This window comes from Alosa pseudoharengus, unplaced genomic scaffold (genome assembly GCF_046254945.1).
Source record: "Alosa pseudoharengus isolate Yale_2024_CS ecotype anadromous, Long Island Sound unplaced genomic scaffold, YU_APseudo_1.1 YU_APseudo_1.1_scf_1, whole genome shotgun sequence".
In the NCBI taxonomy this organism is placed as follows: Eukaryota; Metazoa; Chordata; class Actinopteri; order Clupeiformes; family Clupeidae; genus Alosa; species Alosa pseudoharengus.
This window is the reverse complement of record NW_027468564.1, coordinates 23,151,332-23,169,096: the sequence shown is the minus strand read 5'-3', so window position 1 is coordinate 23,169,096 and position 17,765 is coordinate 23,151,332. Positions and strand designations below refer to the sequence as shown.

Sequence of the window (17,765 nt, the reverse complement as noted above, 5' to 3'; positions counted from 1 at the left end):
TTGTCCTCACTTTAACTCCCGCTCTGCACCCCCGAAAGAGACCACAGCACTTCTGGGATGTTTACGTGAACACTACCAGCATTCCGTCATAGTGCAAGCAGCTGATTCCTTAAGGCAAAAGCCCCAACGATGAACTCTGTATTGTGTGTACACACATGTGTGCATTTGTTTCTCCATCTTCCCCACTTGGCTTTATTTACTGTGTAGTGTTATAGTACATGACAGTATTATATAGATATATTTCCAAAGCTTTGTCTAAATTTGCTCCATGTTTGGGTTTCCAAAAAAAAAGAGTGACAGGTGTTCAAATCAGTGGCGTAACTATAGTAGGTGCAGCAAGTGCAGTCGCACCAGGGCCCGTGACCTCCCGGGGCCCGTCGTTACCCCCGCCCTGCCTCCTTTCTTTTTAGAACTTTACCATTAAGAATCAAACTATCAAATAAAATTGGCTAAATCAAATTACCATCTTTCTTTGTCGTCATACTGTTTCGCCAGAGTATCTTTCTTTCTACTGAGATGCAGCAAGGATTTCTGGGTAGGCTAAGTGATTTGTTGTGATTTTTTGAATGGATGGTGGCTGCACATTTCAGTCATCGTTCCGAGCTGAGCGATTTTTTTCCAAACTCAAACTTATCCAGACCTACCTAAGGAGCAGCATGGGGCAGGGGAGGCTCAGTGGGTTAGCTATCCTGTCCATTGAAAATACGAGAGCCAGAGCATTAAATATTGGGAATATCGTTGACGATTTTGCACAACGAAAGGCTCGTAAGATGGACTTCTTCTAATGGCCTAATTCACGCATATTGGGGATTGTATGCATATGAATGTTTTATTTGGTTTCTGCACGGTTAAATAAGTTAGGCTACATTAAGTTTTGTTTCTGCGCAGTGCAAATTTATAAGCAAGCAATCTACGCTTGAAGTTTCAGCAGAGGGTTGAAGAAGCGCATCGAGTGTTCCCATAATTCCATGCGAGTTGATGTTAATGCAGTAATATTAGATTACCCTGGCCTGCAGGCTGTTAATAAAATTATTTTTAATGTTTTCACATGTAATAGATCCTATGTAGTCGTGTGTTTTTTATTTGAAATTGTAATCTGTAACTACTAAACTACTTCGGTGCCTCAGGCCCTTTGCTTAAACAATTGAAGTCACCCTTAATGTGTATTGCATGTATCAGAGCTAATTCATCCTGGGCCAAATAATTTCTGTATAGGGCCCGCGTAGCACTCTGTCACCTGGGCCAACCATCGGTTTGTTACGCCACTGGTTCAAATAATTGGTGGCACCATGGCAATATAAATAGAGTTGACAAGTGTACCTACAGTAACTCCACTGCAACATAATGCAGTATTTCATTTTCATACATGGCCTTTACATTTACATTTATTAATTTAGCTGACACTTAACAGTAATTTTCTGTGTATTAGCCACATTGTGTATAAGCCGCAAGACTATGTTTTATGCAAGTAAAAAAAAAAAAATTAAATTAATAAAAACTGCCCCCGTGTATTAACCTCATAGCTGAATAATTTTTGCAAAATCAATGTACAAACTACGGCTAATAGTTGGGTATATCCAAAGTGACATATGCCATTGTCCCTGGAGCAACTCAGGGTTGAGTGCATTGCTCAAGAGTACAACGGTGGTAGCCGGGAATATAATCCACAGTTCTACCAGAAAGACTCAGGGAAGTACAATGAAAGTTAACAAATGTTTTAATCCATCAAAGGATTTACAAAAGACATAAGCAACAATAAGATAGTCTTTGGCATAGACTCCGTCCTTAGTCCAGGTCACTGAGCGTGCAGACCCTTGATGATCCTACCGGTATGAGACAACGGGGTGGAGCCTACCCCCAAAGAATAATAAATAAAGATACCCACCATAAATGCTTCGATGGGTCATTCTCTCTGACATTGATCATAACAATATCAAACAGTGCATGTTGTTTTATCCCGGAGGATAAATCAGAGAAAGCTAGGCAGTAGGGGTGGGCGATATGGACAAAAAATAATATCTCGATATTTTTTGTGATTTTGACGATAACGATAATTAGTCGATATCCTTTAAAAAATGTTTTTGTTAAAGTCTGAGTTACTTTACAGCTCATTATTTATGAATAGCATCATTGCAATAATAACCAATAACCTAACCTGTGACTTTTTAACCAAATCAACCAATGCATTGTCACTCTATGACAAATTTCCAATTCTGCCCCCACTTGTGTGTGTGGCAATGACATGGTCTAGCCAGCTACATTAGAGAAGATGAATAGGCCTAACAGTTTCCCAAGAGAAAGTCTGAAGCTGAAGTTGCTTTCAAACCTTTACATAGGATTCACTGTAAAACTAAGAGCAGACCAACAGAGTAGCCTACATCTCAGTTATTTCCTTCTATGTTTTGTTTTAGAGCAATCATGTAGGCTAGCATTCCAAGTTACAGAATAGAAACTAATGTGTTAGCTTATGGCTAATGTATATGAGAAATCCCATAGAGATGCTAACGGTTAGCATAATCGGTAAACATAGATATTTAGAGCGAACTTCAATCCATTTACAAAAGAGTTACATGAGAATAGTTATTTGTTTACAACTGACTATTAAAATACTCAAAGGCTAATGTTTTCTCTCCATATAATACCGTGTAGGAAAAAACTTGACTGTCTCATCAATGCTACTTGAACAGAAGTAGCCGCATAAAATCCCAAGTAGGCTACTCTCGCTGCACAAAATAAACATTAGGCTGCGTGGGACAACGTTGTGACCCACTAGTGATCACGTGACACTTGCTCTGCTGCACTTCTCCCGCATAGCCTACCTCCTGGGAATGTATGAGTCTTCAGTGCGTGATTTCGAGTGTTTTTTCCCCATAAGTAATTTAAATACTCGATAATGTAAATTTGCACATTATAACAACAATCACGATATTATCGCAGACAATATATATCGCCCACCCCTACTAGGCAGAGTATCCGATGACATATGATTGAATATACTATTGATAAGATAACTCATGATTTAATGATGATTACGTGATTCAACGACATGAGATGTGATGATTTATGATTGATTTCATGCTATGGAAGCTTGCAGACGTTCAACACATTGCATCAGGACTGCTTGAGTGACAAACACTTACAGAAGCTTAGCTCGGGGGTTAACTAACGACATGCAGGTCAGTAAGCTTGCAGTTTCAGATGCTCAGGGTCAGTGCAGCGGGAATAGAGCTTGCAGTTCCATGTGCTACTGTAACAGCCAAATCGTTGCTGATAGTAACGCTCATGTAGACAGACAAATGTTTGCATGAAGGGCTGCATGACACTGCACTTCGGGCCTTATTTGGATTTAAGCTAGCAGTGAAGTGGCATCTGGTGGCTGTGCAACACAATAGCACCATGGATTATTTACAGTTTTTCTCAGTTGCTATAATGCTAAAACCCATTTAATTGGCTGAAGAAAGTTCTCAGTTGCTTGAACTCATTAAGCTAATTGTTCAGTCTTTTGTCAACATAGGCGTAGATTATGGGGGGGACGGGGGGGGGGGGGGGGACATGTCCCTATCACTATTTATAATTTGAATTTTGTCCGCACCACTTTTAAAAATGTGCAAACCAATTACAACCGAAAAAATCCCCACATACTCAACCGAAATCATCGAGTCTAAATCATGCGATAGGCACAATGACATCCTCACAGCATGCACACCTGCCTGGATATGTGTGGAACAAATGAGGGGGAGAAGTGGCTTAATTCATTTTCAAGACAGGCAGCCAAAATTGACATTTTTATTCAGAAAATAGCCGGTCCTTGTGCTTCCTGTAAAAAGCATGTGTGACACATCATCTAGCCTGCATGTGGAGGGCCACATAAGGTAAGAAATTGGTTTACGTAAACTTTGCTGCTGGTTTTGTTTGCTCGTGATGACCTGGCCAAAGGTTACCCACGGTCCTAAGCTACGATTGTGATCTAATTCTGATTGCAGCTAGTAACAGCTACACAGTGCGATTGCTATGCCAATGTGGTTATAGTTGCTTTGTCTGATTGAGATATGTGACGTTAGACTTGGAGCCTGGTAGGCCTATCCTAACATAAATATGTTCTCACATAACCTGTGTGATTATCCTAAACTGTAGGGGATTTTATTTGCGGGCAATTTGCTTGATGTTGTAACGAGTGAAGTCTACATTGGTCCTTCGCGAGTGTTTTCTGGTGGTCAGGATTTTGCAATTCTCCTCTGGGCGCTTGTTTTTTCCCCCCTTTTTTTTAATGCAGCATAACATATGCTACCAGCAGCCCTTGCTCATCTTCAAAAGGCTGATGCTCAGTACCTCATTTCATTTCGTACCCCCTTTACAGTCTGGCATTGTTTGTCTGGTAAACTTTGTTGATGTCAAGAGAAGTGTTAAATTGCCAACACTGCTCTTTGTCCTATGTGTATTAGTATTACATATCCCGAGCCAATACCCTGGTGTTTCCAACGTCGTTTTGCAAAACAAGCCAAAACACAATCTTGTGGTTTTCAACTTTTATTGTTCGAATAGAATTTAACACCTGACAATACACTGTAGAGCATATTGTAATGCAGCGTTGAATAGCTTACATAAGGGTACGCAGTCAATACCGTAAACCATTTCACATGGTAAAACACAATTTGCAGATCTCACTTACAGTGGGCAGTGCTTCGACTTGGCCATCTTCACTCGCGGTCCGCGTGTGGGATCACGCGGTATCACGCGACTTTAATTTGTATTTTCCCAGTGAGACGCTGCAACAACCCAAACAACCGGTAGATGGCTCAAGTGAGCAGGGTGGCTCGTAAAAAGAAATGGAGCCTGGAAAACCCTACACAGACTTCACTACAGACTGGTTTAGAAATAATTTAATAGCCAGAAATATGCCTGCCCTGCCCTAATAAAGAAATATTTGGTTAACTGCGAGTGAATCCCGTTTGCAGCCGTAGAAGAAACGCAGGACAAATTAAACATTCTGGTTTTCTCTGAGTGCAACGATGATAGACAGACATCATTTGGACAAAATATAGAGCATATTAACCTCCGTTGCTCAGCCAAATGCCTTCCTGTTACGTCCTGTTATCACGGAGTTACAGGCGATAAACGATTTTTGATGGTCACAAGTTTACTTCATTAGCGGTTTATTTTTTTTGATTATTAAAGAGTGTTTTTCATTTAAAGGTTTGACTTTGTGCTTATTCAGTAGAGCATTTAGTGCTCTTCCCAATCCCAGACGTTCACATTGCATGTTTGTTTGTAATGGATGCAACCGCGAGATAGGCTACGCGTTTGACGGCAATGAGTTGTTAACAGACATGAACCAAGACATATAGCCCAGCAGCAAGGGACTGTTAGTTATTTATTGAAGGGGCCACCGGAGGAATTTTGAGTGCTTCAGTCAAAAGTTGCATGACCCTCCCTTGCCTGCTAGAAATTGTTCAATGACCCTCCGACAGAATTGTTAAAAAAGACATGACCCTCCCCTGCCAATTGTCGCTGTCTTCCGCCCGCGCTGCTTTGCGCCACAGCCACACACTGTGATAACGTTCTTATATCAATCTTTCCCGTGAGCTTGCATGCTATCAGTCCTTCCTTTTCGAATGTGTTGCGCCTGTTTGCACAATTTCACAAATAATCATATGTGATTAATAATATGACAAATAATCCCTGTGCACGGGGACCGAAACAATGCATGCCAACTTTTTCCGTGTTTCTCACGTATTTTAACTTCTCCCCGCTGTCTTGCCGTTTTAATGTTTTCCCGTAGAATATCCCATATTTGAATACTCTCATAACAGCCCTGCCATCGGGCCTGTCTCTGTGTCGCCCTGTTGCTACCCCTTGCCCTTCCAACGAAACAGATGTCTTCAAATCATCGTTTTCCTTGCTTGAAGGCGAACTTGTGAATAGTGATGTTAACCTATTTAAGTTTAACGGCGTGATTGTCGTGTGAGCATGATTCATTGGCGCTTGCATGTTCGGCCTTATGTCTACGTGCGCACCTGAGGCTACTCAGCTACTAGAGAAAGAATTTCCCCTGTTTGTATGTTCACTCCAAGTTGGCCTACCATAACTTACCAACTCTGCACTGTAGACCCTAACTGGCTATTTATATTTTTCTGTGAAATAAGCAAATGTATTTGTTCAACTTTATGAAGCAGAATTACACACTAGGCTACTTGGAACAGATGTATGTTATAGTGACAAAATATTAACTTTCAGTGTTTTACGATGTCTTTGTCATGGGGAAGTTTTTTTCCCCATGCATTTATTCTAGGCTACTGTCAGAAGCGGGTTCTGTGTTTCGTTCATGTCAGTGACTGACGCGAGAGAAGCGGGGTCTGTGTTGCGTTGCGTTAACTTATTTTCAATTGGGCACGCCGTGCCGTGTCGTCCACAGCTCAGTTCTGACAAAGCCGAATTTACTCCTTTTGAAACAATGAGTGCGCGCGTTTGACGCGCTAACATGCAATAACGCCACCAACAACAACCAAAACTAGGCTACTCATTGTCAACATGTAAATTAAATGTAACATTATTGTGAATCAAATTAAAATGTTCTCTTTTGCAAACGTAGGCATAGGCATAGTAACAGATTAATTTAATAGTTAGTAGTTAATAGTAGTTAATAGTAATTAAAAGTTACTACATCAATCCGTATGTTTCATTAGGCTACTAGGCTATTTGTTTTGCCTTACTCTTGATTAATTTAGGCTAGGCCTTTTTATTCAGTTATTCTTCATCATCTTCTGTCCTTGTGTAGCGCACGCATTCTCAGACCTGTCACCTGCCACTCATCTTAAGGGAGGTGTTTGGAATCATTCCCGCGTTACAATCATCAGCCAATCAAGGTAGTCACTTCAGTCAAGCTCGTGCATGAGTAATAACGTCATCCATAGCAGTTCCGCATACTAGCTTCTGCATACATCACTGTCTGTGAATGTCCCTATCCCTTGAATTTCCCCTTGAGGATCAATAAAGTATCTATCTATCTATCTATCTATCTATCTATCATCAGGCAGGTCGTCAAGTTATATAGTGCCCTAAATATTTGACCTCATCACACACTTTAAAGGGAAACTTGGCAGGATTTCCCCCTCTGCTGGAGAAATTGTGCATTATGCTATTTCAAACTGTGGAAAAAGGTAACGATAAAGCACATGGATTTGTTTACAAGCTAGCAAAACGGTTAGCATAAGTTTGGCAGACAATGTGGATGTTACAAGGTAAGAAACACGATTTAAAACTAGTTTCTTGTTTCTCACTTATCTTTTCGGGACGGTAGTCTCAATGTTGCAAGGTTGGTTTTCCGCCTGGGGACGCTAGGGGCAGCGGGAAAAGTCACCATTTTCACCGGAACAGGTCATTTAACCATCCAAATGATTTCTAAACGGGTTTATTACGTTGAAATAGTTGCCAAGTTCCCCTTTAAAGGGAAACTTGGCAGGATTTCCCCCTCTGCTGGAGAAATTGTGCATTATGCTATTTCAAACTGTGGAAAAAGGTAATGATAAAGCACATTGATTTGTTTACAAGCTAGCAAAACAGTTAGCATAAGTTCGGCAGACAATGTGGATGTTACAAGGTAAGAAACACGATTTAATGCCAAGTCCCCTTTAAGCACAGTACCAGACAGAAAAAAAATCAGGGAATGACAGTTTATTGTACTCCTTGTTTCTAGCAATCATAATATTACTCTTCTTAGAATTGTACTTAACTCATTGAGTGCCATGCGTTGAGTGCCAAAAATGTAATATTACGTTTTTAGCTTTTTTTTTAATTACGAAACTAGACACTCTAACACACCTTATATGTGATTTTGGTAACTCTGTGATTAATGGAAATGAAATATATGACGATCGAAAACTCATGAAAACGCACAATCTGGACATTTTATCTGGACATTTTATCATAACTCGGTTGCCGCTTTGGGTCGAATCAGTGACGCATGCACGTCAGGTCAAAACCAGGCCATTTTCGTGGGTCTATCACTAGGTGGCAGTCTCGCCAGGTCTCGCTGATCACTTCCCGGAAAGTTTACACAAGTAAGTAACAGGCAACACTTCATATCTCATGAAAGACGTATCCATCTAGAATAACAGCGATTTTGCTGAAAACTAGCCACTGTTTAGCTTGGGATTTCTCAGGAACAGAGGCGTGTAGAAATACACGGTTTGCACCCATCGAGAGCTTAAAGTCTCACCTATTTAACGAGCCATTGTATGTGTTCATAGCTATAACACAGAATATGCTGTGGCTGTACAAAAAGCATAAACAATGGTCTAGATTGCTGGCACTAGGACAAAGCTCCCGAAAACAGCTTGGCATTCAATGAGTTAATGTCAAAGACTGAGCCTTGAGTAGACCCTTAGTCAAAGATTGTTAAAGCGGAGCAAGATATTTCATCAGGAGCCACTTCCGGGAACCCGGATCGCACGAGGGGGGGTCATAATCCCCCTTTATGCAGAGCAGAGGCAGCGACTGCTCCATTGAAGTCTATGGGCATAGCTCAGAATTTTACCACATAATATGCTAAGGTCTTGGTTCTATAGAGTTAGGAATGTGAATTTTGGGCACGTTTTCATGATCCTCAAACCCTTCTGAACATTTCAGGTCCATTTTTGAGCATTCCAGTCTGGAGAAAATCAACTTTATATCAGGTGTGCGCCGGTTATTTATGCCGCTGCTGTTGGCCGGTTGCAACGTACGCTCATCAATACGTCATCGACACGCCTCTTTATGCAGACAGGATTCGATCCCCATTTCGCGCCCATAGACATGAACTACGACAAAGTATCTTGCTCCGCCTTAACGATCTTTGCCTTAGTAACTGTTGAAGGCCAGCACTATATGGACAAAGAATCACCAGATCATCAGGTTGTTGATAATGGTGTTCCCAACCATACAGCCTGTCCCACAGTTGTTAAGCAGATTTGATAGCTCATCCATATAAATATTAAAAAGAAAAAGGGATACAATGATTCCCTGCCTAACTCCATTGCTTACCTTGAATAGGGCAGATATATCATTACCCCATTTCACATACATTGACTGATGGGCATACCAAAAAGCCAAGATTCTCACTAAATATTTGGGAACCCCTCTGTTGTACAATTTCTAAAATAACTTATCTTGATTTACACAATCAAAGGCTTTAGAGACATCAATGAAACACAAAGATTGTGATATTAAGCTTATACAAATCTAGAACCTCCTTTAAGGCAAAAATACACATATCTGTGCCATGCTTAGGTTTGAAACCAAACTGGTTGTCAGAAGCCAGGACAAACTGTTCCTGCCTATTTAGTATGGTCCTCTCCAAGGCCTTAGCTAGAATACTGGCTAAAGTTATTAGCCAGCAATTATCCAGGCTGTTCATTTTGCCAGTTTTATCTTTGATAATAGTCACCAGTGTGACAGATAACATAGAGTCAGGTAGGATACCTAACTAACAGCCCAGTAAAACAAATAGCATTAGGGGACAGAGTTTTCTACTCACAAGTTTTAAATGTTCCGCAGATATCTTATCCAAACCACACGCCTTATTGTCTTTCAGCATCCTAATTGCACCATATATTTCTTGAGGGGAAACAATCACATCTTCCTTCCCATCAATTTTACCCACTGTAAAGGAGTTACTTTTAACACAGTTAAACAGCTCATAATAATGTTTCTGCCACAAATTAGTGATTTTCTCTGAGCTGCTGACACCATCAATATTTGTTGGTAACAATGTCATTCTTTTAATTTCTTTCCAGAATTTACATAGCTGGAAACCCAGACTCTCTGACTTCGCAGAGAGTCTGGCCTAGATCCATAGACATTTGTTTATTTCCGGGTGGGAGGGCACAGTTTGAGGTTTAAAATCATTGGAGTTCCTTTGAACCAATCACTAACAACCGGCGTTTCGTCATTCAGAGAAGTTTCTCTGCAGCACGCCCCTAACTAGCACGGGTGCATCTTATCAGCAAACAATCACACGTTTCATCTGCGTAACTCTCGCCAAAATGCATCATATAGTGTTTTGTGAATGTACCCAAGTCAAACTTTCATATAAATGCATAAGTACGTCCAAAGCGCCACTTTTAAGCTTGTATGCGTTGTCGTTTTCGGGTGAAATGACCTTTTGAATGGGATTCGTATAGGGCTACTACTTATTTGATACAATCGCATCAAAATCGCTATTTTTCAAATACTATGAAGGCTCGACACAACATGAAACTTTGATCGAAGTATCATCAGTGTCTCTACACATGAACTCGAGCATTGAGAACATTGTTGGTGTACACAGAGTTTACTAAAAGAGAGGAACAACAGCTAAAGTATTACTTACATTTACTCAAAGATTTCATAAGTATAAGTCATTTTCGCTCCCTATGTTGATGTAGTAATTGACACACCATGCCTGGGTACATAATCGCTCTCAGGGACGCCCACTGTTCGCTGGTTGGTCGGCTGCCCAACTGCCGAAGTAAACGAAAGCGGATCAACCTATTCCAGACGGAGTACTGTAGGGAAAATAAATCGACCGGAAGTACGTAGACAGGCCAAGGCCAGGCTAGAATTTACACAGCATGAAAAGTAATTTTCGTCCCCATAAACGCCCATAGAACTCTCTAATTTTCAGTTGATGACAATTTGCAACCTGCTAAGGTCGCGTTTGTCTGTGCCACATATTGTCTGAACCGTACCATGACGTATGTGGAGAGCTTGTGGAGTGCTAATGGCTCTAATTAGCATATGAATGCAGCGAAACCGCGCCTGGCCAGTCCTGGCTTAAATTTCCTTACCCAGGCCCAGTCCACACGGAGACGCTTTTTGGGTTAAACGCATAGGTTTTGCATCGTCTTGGCCGATTGTCCAAACGAATCCTGTAAACACACTGCCCGGAACCGCACATTTTTTAAACCTGGACCCAGGGTGGAAAAATCTGAAACTGTAGCCCTTGCGAGTTTGTTTGGACGGCGAAACCGCATACTTGCGTATTGATGATGTCATTGCCACACCTCAGCTGCCCTGGACTTGACACTTAATAGTATTGCCTAACAATACTAGTTTTCATACATGACATTAGCTACGATTACACTCAGTAGGATAAATATCACAACTGGTTCTGCGCAGTGCCAATAGATTATCATGACTTGGTGGACTGAACAGTGTTTTCCCTGTGTTTTCCTGATGCATTCGAGCTACTGTCAGTGACGCGAGAGAACTTGTCAGAAGTTATTAGGGAAGTGCGGTGTAAGTTTAAGTTAATTTGTGCGTAGTGCCGGTGTCATTCATTTATTTTACATGTCTTACAATATAAATAAATGCATTCACAGTCTAGTGAAGTCAGATATGAGCATACAAAGACACTTAGAACTCATGTTAAGCTGATGGTAGCGAATGTGAGATTTGATGCAAGTATCGACTGTTACTAATGAAGGTATTATAGCAATATTATAAATGTGGCGACAAATAGCCTAGAATTTAGGTAGGCCTAGCGTTTAGTAGCCTATGCACTTGCGGTGATAGCCAAAATTAATGTAAATTGCAGACTATCCTACAACCAAAGAAAGTAAAGGAGATTATTTGTACCTGTGTTAGCCAAATAAAGGACGGAACTGCACCCTTCACAAAACTGTAAAAATGAAGTTTATTAGTTTTACAGTTGACTACAGTTAACAGTTCACTATCAGTCCACACAAACAATTCTGGTTTCCTTGAACTAGCCATTTTCGTCGTAGCCTATTCTGTCTGTTTGTATAGCCTACAGCGTGCAAGTTTGTTCAATTTCTGTAAAGAAACAGTGCCACCTATAGGCCTGGGATATGAAGTAACGTGTTGAGATGGATCCGTTTGGACACAAATATTCTTGATACGATTCCAGGGAAGACGGAGAAAAAAAAGATCGGTTTGGTACGTGTGGACTAGCCCTCAGTATTGGATGAAACCACAACTTTCAAACAAGAAAATTGTGGTCACTCGTGATTGGTTGGCAGATCTGTCACTATTGGTCACCCTGGTTCATAAATGTAAACCCCAATAATAAAATAATAATGTATGTATATATTATGTTATAACTGTTGTTATTCTTTCATAACATTAACTAACGGTTAACATGCCGCTTGTAAGTGTTAATAAGCATCCTTTTAAGTTACTTACAAGCATATTTGTTAACCCTCTAACCGCCCATGTCGCAATATTGCGACAAGCGTCATTACTGAATAAAACAGACGATAGACGCGAGTACAGTTTAAAATCTCATTTGTACTCTTGGCCACTAGTTGGCAGACACCCAGAGCTTCGATTCAAGCTCAACCTTTTTTTTCAAAGTTTTCAGGAAGCATGTGAAAAACACGCGAGAAAAACACGAAGAAGACGTGCATTTCCTCCATAACGCGGAAGCGATGCGGGCCATAGTTTTGCACAAATTAAAGCAGAAATACACCAAATGTTGAAAAAAAAATTAACGTGTGATGAAGTCTGATGATGGATCTGTTATTCACCTATTCTGATTCTGAAGGAGAATATCTGCCTTTTGGAGAATATGATCGATCGTCTATTGACTGATAGTCACGGTGCGTCTGTGAATGGAGGTACGTCTTTGCGACAGTGTCCACTATAGCATACCAAACTTATTTCGACCCTCTGCCCAACATAGCTGGAGGTGCCAGTGGCAATAGTGATGATAGTGTCCGTAATGGACGTGGTATAGACAGCAGGGGTTGTAAAAATAGGGCTCTGAAGAACTACAAAGTCACCCGCGATATGGAACTGATTTGACCAGGCTACTTTATTGTATAGTAGCATAGGGTTTGTGATTATAGTAATATTTTACTATTGTTGGTTTACATGTGACTGTATTCCTGTTCATTTGTTATGTCGGTGAAATGACAAAAAAAGAAAGTAAAACTGCTCAAATATGTTCAACATCTAGTTTTTACTGAAATGTGCATAATTCACGGTGGTTACCATCCAGTGACGTCATAATATGCAAATTAGATGAGTAAATGTACCCCCTTCATCAACTTCTGTTCATACTAAATGATTTTCACATTTACAGTAGGACTTTATCTCTGACCACTTGCAAGCCATGGCCTTTTGAAATTTTGATGTACAAATCCAATTTATTCTTTTTAAACCCTGGCGGCTAAAGGGTTAACAGTTGTAAGTGTTAACAAGCAGCTTGTTAATGCTTGTTAATGTTGTATAAGACAAAGAGGTGGATAACTAATAAGCTTATAAGACTTTTCTTACCTATTTGTAGTAAATCTCGCAGCCCCTCAATCTAAAGCGAGGACCATGTAGCCCATAGTTCCATTAATTACACATTGAAACCCCACTGAAAGGCCAGCATGCCTCAGACATGCTGGCTGTCTTGTTGCTTGTAGCAAGACACCACTTTAACAGTTTCTTTTTGTAGGTGTTCAGTTTGAGTCATGTAATAAATGTCAGTGTTGGCGGATAGGACCCAAGCGCAAGACTCCTCCAGGCAGAATTTAGAAAAACACACTTTAATGACTGACAAACAACAGACAGAACTTACAGGGTAAACAGACACAATCCGACAAGGAACAGAGAAACAGGAGGGTAGAAATACACATACCAATTAACAGAAAGCCAGAGGACTGGACGAAACCAACGAAACAATAACGGGTAACAGTTGTGGAAGCAGAAACGGAGGGAAAACTAACAAGACAGGAAGTACAGACCAAATAAGGAGATGGGGCGGAGACAAAGACAGGTGACAGGCAGGTAAACACAAAGCACATGGGGAACTAGGCAAACACAGCACAAACAGGACACTACGCAAAATGGCCACCAGAGTGGCACAAAGTCACTCCATCCCGGCAGGATCCTGACAATAAAATGCTAAGCATACATCAGGAGAAAAGATCTGTGAAAAAAGTTGAGTGGACAAATTTAAGATATGTCTAGAAAACATGCAGGATCATCCTTAAATAAAATACCAGGACACCTTCCTTTCCTTTTTCATTTTATCACATGTCCTACCTTCCACTAGCCTGACGAGCCAGACCCACATTAAAATGTAGGGTCTGGACACTCACCGTTCGCAGTGCTCAGTCCGAGGGGCAGGATAATCAGTTGTCTTTCAAATTCCCTCTGCACGCAATAGGACAGCGGCAGCGTTATGAGTCCCATGCGTTTCCCACCAGCGGAGCTAGTTGGCTAGTTCAAACGTTTGCCAACTTAATAAAGGCTTAACTCGTGTCACACTGTTCGCCAGCAGCAACATCCATCTTATTTGTTTTCAAGTAGCAGGGAATTCAAGCCAAACCGTTGCAACTCTGCCATCAATCATTATGCTAAGCCCACCTAACGACTCTATATACGATTTCATTGACCTGATTAAGTTTCGATTTCTGGAGCTCACAAGCCAACGGAGAGTTGCTAGACTAGCCCTGGCAGCAAATGTAATTTGCTGCCGCTAGGGGCGCGTCTAGATTTCTAGGCTAACCTTCCACCATAATTGTATTCAAATAGACCTATATAGTTGTGTATTGTATACCTGGGTGACATTTAGCATGAGCAATACTCAATACAAAATGAGCAATACTCAAGAATGAGCAATACTCAATACAAAATGTATGTTTGTTTTGCCGTTCTTGGTGTTAATAAACAAATAAAGAAAGGCAAAAGCCTGAATTGGGACAGGTCATGCCTCCTCTTTTTCAGGGCCAGGCTCTGCAGATTGTGTTTTGGCATTGCTGGATGAAGCACAATTAATGAAAAAGGAAGAACCGATGTAATGGAAGCCTTGAACATAAATTACATAAAACTTTAAATATTTAAATACTACTATACTAAAAATAACTCCACTATTTCAACTGTCAACACTGTAGTTTCAGAGGAGTATTTGCAGTTCAGGAAAATACAGTACATTGGACAAGGAAAAAAACTGCTTTGCAGTACATGGTATTGAATTTAATGCAGAAATGCAATATTTTGGACACTGAAATTTTAGTGTAGCCTACTGCATTGTACTTCAGAAAAATGGCAGTAGGCCTATACAGCAGATTTTGTCCTGTGAATGCAGTTATTAAATTACTCTAAAATGTGTCCTTTCTAGGCTTTGTACACATTAATAAAGAGTGCTGATCAATATAGGCATACTGTATATTGGTCGAAATAACAACCCAAACTATGATTGTTTTTGGGGGAATTGACGTTTCCTACCTTTCTCCACATGGCTCTATGCAGCGTGTTTTACGTTTCTGCTCAATCATGGACCATTCACAATGCATTTTAAACGTAGGCACGTGAAACACACGCTTCTGTGTTCTGAATTCGGGTATGTTCCGATAACCAAAAATGTTGAAATTTGAGTGAGAGTTTTCAGATATTAGATAGATAGATAGATACTTTATTGATCCCCAGGGGATATTCAAGGTCTCAGTAGCATACAGACAACACACACACATTCACTAACAGCAGAAAAAGTAATTAAAGTATATAATATAAAAACACAGTTAGGCAATAAGGACAGTAAAATATAAAGAATATACTAAAATACAAATTATACTAACACTTAATCTAACTAACTAACTAACTATTGAGTGACATGGAAATATTTTGTTTGCAAGCAGTTGAAAAATAATACTAATGCCTGCATTTTTTTCTCCGTTTCTCTATCACCAGATCACAGATAGACAGACCCCCATCTCCAGTGTCCACGCCTGAACCTCCACTCAACAGTGGACCAGTAGCACAGTCTGAGGTGCCATCCACACGGAAACGACAGAAACGAAGGAAACGAGGAAAGCGAGGAAAACGAAGAAAACGAGGAAAACGGTATTTTTATGAAAGTGGTTTTTGGCGTCAACATGATAATGCCGTCTTAGGTGCCTAAAATCACACTTTTTCAAAAATGGGTTAGAATTGTTTAAGACTCCACCATTTTTGAAAACACTAATGTCACAGTCCAGGGGGATATTCCAGAAAGGAATAAGGTAAACTCTAGATTGTCTGAACCCATGACGACTAAACTGGTGCTGTCGTTTCCAAAACGCCGGTTACAAAAAAAATTCAATCAACCCAGTATTTGAGAGTTATGCACATTCATGGCCAGAAAGGAGGTGAAACAAACCTGTTTGTTTCACACACCAGTGAATCAGTGGCACAGCCTAGATCTGAGTGAGTGTGTGTGTGTGTGTGTGTGTGTGTGTGTGTGTGTGTGTGTGTGTGTCTGAGTGTGTGTCTGCCTTTCTCTCAGTGGGAGTCTTGGTTTCTTAAAAACTCAGAGGCTATAGCTGAGTTTAAAGCTGAATTGGTTCAATTGAGTTATTTTTTATACAGAATACTGAAGCTTGTGTTGATTTGTTTTGTTCCTCTTTCTAGATCAGAGATACACAGATCCCCATCTCCAGTGGCCAGCTGTGCGTCTATAAAAAGTGAAGCGTCCACGTCTGAATCTCCAACACACACCAGGGAATCAGTGGCACAGCCTAGATCTGAGTGAGTGTGTGTGTGTCTGTGTGTGTGTGTTTGTGTTTCTGAATGTGTGTGTGTGTGTGTTTGTGTGTGTGTGTGTGTCTGTGAGTGTGTGTGTGTGTCTGTGTGTCTGCCTTTATCTCTGTGGGAGTCTTGGTTTCTTACACACCAGTGAATCAGTGGCACAGCCTAGATCTGAGTGAGTTTGAGTGTGTGTTTATGTGTGTGTGTGTGTGTGTGCGTGTGTGTGTCTGCCTTTCTCTCAGTGGGAGTCTTGGTTTCTTAAAAACTCGGAGGCTATAGCTGAGTTTAAAGCTGAATTGGTTAAATTGAGTTCATTTTCATACAGAATACTGAAGCTTGTGTTGATTTGTTTTGTCCCTCTTTCTAGATCAGAGATACACAGATCCCCATCTCCAGTGGCCAGCTGTGCGTCTATGAAAAGTGAAGCGTCCACGTCTGAATCTCCAACACACACCAGCGAATCAGTGGCACAGCCTAGTTCTGAGTGAGTGTGTGTGTGTGTGTGTGTCTGTCTGTTTGTTTGTGTCTGTGTATGTGTGTGTGTGTCTGTGTGTGTGCGTGTGTGTGTCTGCCTTTCTCTCAGTGGGAGTCTTGGTTTCTTAAAAACTCAGAGGCTATAGCTGAGTTTAAAGCTGAATTGGTTCAATTGAGTTCATTTTCATACAGAATACTGAAGCTTGTGTTGATTTGTTTTGTCCCTCTTTCTAGATCAGAGATACACAGATCCCCATCTCCAATGGCCAGCTGTGCGTCTATGAAAAGTGAACCGTCCACATTTGAATCTCCAACACACACCAGCGAATCAGTGGCACAGCCTAGATCTGAGTGAGTGTGTGTGTGTGTGTGTGTTTGTGTGTGTTTGTGTTTCTGAATGTGTGTGTGTGTGTGTGCGTGTGTGTGTCTGAGTGTGTGTCTGTCTTTCTCTCAGTGGGAGTCTTGGTTTCTTAAAAACTCGGAGGCTATAGCTGAGTTTAAAGCTGAATTGGTTCAATTGAGTTCATTTTCATACAGAATACTGAAGCTTGTGTTGATTTGTTTTGTCCCTCTTTCTAGATCAGAGATACACAGATCCCCATCTCCAGTGGCCAGCTGTGCGTCTATGAAAAGTGAAGCGTCCACGTCTGAATCTTCAACACACACCAGCGAATCAGTGGCACAGCCTAGTTCTGAGTGAGTGTGTGTGTGTGTGTGTCTGCCTTTCTTTCAGTGGGAGTCTTGGTTTCTTAAAAACTCGGAGGCTATAGCTGAGTTTAAAGCTGAATTGGTTCAATTGAGTTCATTTTCATACAGAA

The 17,765-nt window shown here is 40.8% G+C and overlaps 1 long non-coding RNA gene across 1 annotated transcript in view; it reads left to right on the top strand.

The window, feature by feature from the left end:
• The first annotated feature begins 17,255 nt into the window (after nt 1–17,255).
• The window catches only part of LOC143128837 (uncharacterized), a 642-nt gene continuing 132 nt past the window's right edge, over nt 17,256–17,765 (top strand). The window contains exons 1-2 of the long non-coding RNA XR_012987989.1: nt 17,256–17,298; nt 17,527–17,643. This is a non-coding gene — a long non-coding RNA (uncharacterized LOC143128837). The remainder of the gene's footprint in view (nt 17,299–17,526; nt 17,644–17,765) is intronic.